This window comes from Vombatus ursinus, unplaced genomic scaffold (assembly GCF_900497805.2).
Source record: "Vombatus ursinus unplaced genomic scaffold, bare-nosed wombat genome assembly UNPS02014819.1, whole genome shotgun sequence".
NCBI lineage: Eukaryota > Metazoa > Chordata > Mammalia > Diprotodontia > Vombatidae > Vombatus > Vombatus ursinus.
In genome coordinates, this window is record NW_020954597.1 from 2,434,288 (window position 1) to 2,436,002 (window position 1,715).

Here is a 1,715-nt window from a genome sequence, read left to right on the forward strand (position 1 = left end):
GGCGCGGAGGGATGCAGGCGCGATGCCGGCGCGGAGGGATGCCGGCGCGGAGGGATGCCTGCCGGCTCCGGGGTTCCGAGGCTGAGGCTAGCAGCTCTCCGACCCTCTGCCTAGGGGGAGAGGCGAGCCAGCGTCGGGGGCTCCGGCGCAGCAGCCAATGCGGTGGCTCCTGCCGAGCCCTGGAGCCGACTGAGCGCAGCGCCGCAGCTTCGACGCACTGCCCGCCCGCCCGCCCGCCCGCTTGCTCCCTCCTCCCTCCCCTCCCCTCCCCACGCCCGCCACCCCACGCGTGTGGTTCCGCCCAGCGCAGCCCAATTGAGGCTCCCCCTTCTTCGCAGCGCGTGGCTCGCGCCATCACGGCCCTAGGCGGCTCGGAGCAGCCCATTTAGGCTGGGAGCAGGGGGAAGGGGGAGGGGGGCCGCGTTCCTCCCCATTCCCCTTCCCCGAGCCCAAGTGATGATTCCGCCGGGTGGGGGCTGCGGGGGTGGCGCTGGCCCTGGTGCTGATGAGGTCGCCGCCAACGCTTGCTGGGCTTGCGCTGGGACCAGGGAAGAAGGGCGCGGCCCGGCCCAGCCCAGTGCCGCAGCCCCAAGCCTCAACCTTCACCCCCCCCCCCCCCCCCCCCCCCCCCCCCCCGCCATGTCCCTCCATGTCTCCCGTTGTCTGTCTCTGGCTCTTTCTGTCTGTATCTGTGTGTCTATCGGTCTCTTTCTTTGTCTCTGTTTCTGTCTTTCTGTCTCTGTGTCTCTCCTATCTTCCCCACCTCTCTCTCTCTCTCTCTGTCTCTCTCTCTCTCTCTCACACACACACACACACACACACACTCCCCATTTTGATTTTATGTGAGCATTTACTCTGCGTCAGACATAGTGCTAGGAGCCGGGGATACAGAGACAAAAATGAAACATTCTCTGCCCTCGAGAAGCTGACATTCTGCTAGGGGAAAACATGTTCAAAGATAAAGAATATATATATACTGAACAAATCAAAATTATTATATGGGGGGAGAGCACTGGTAACAGTGGGGTAGGAACCAAGACGAGCCTCCAGGAGAAGGTGATCCTCAAGGTGAAACTTGAAAGGAGCTAATGATGGAGTCCAAGAGGCTCAGGTGAGGAGAGACAGCCAAGAAAGGAGACTGGAAAGTCACCAGAATGTGACAGTGCAGTAGTCTGGATTTTATCCAAGTGTCAAGACTTTCTGGAGCAGGGAAGTGGCATGTCCTTCCAATAGTACAGGTGAGAGGTCAAGGAGTCCCGAACTCATCTCAGAGGCAGTGGCCATGTAGGTGGAGAGAAGGGGACACAGGTTTGAGTGATGTGGTAGAAACAGAACTACAAGACTGGATCTGGAGGATGAGGGAGAGAGGAGAGTCAAGGACGACAATGAGGTTATGGAAGGACATTAGTGGCCTTGACAAGAATCAGAGATTTTGTGGAGAATTAAATGACAACATCTGGTAACTGACTGGACACGGTAGGGCGGAGGAGGTGGGAGCTCTAGAGAAGACAAGGATGACAGCCAGCTGGCGGTACCCTTGACGGTCATAGAGAAGAGGGGAGGACTTGGGGGAGCAAGATAACAAGTTGAGTTTCAAATACTGTGAATTTCCAGCTGGAAACGCCCAATTCAAGACTGGAGCTCAGGACAGAGACTAGGGCTGGCTATCTAGGCCTACGGAGAAATGAGAGCTGAATTCGTGAACGCTGATGAGC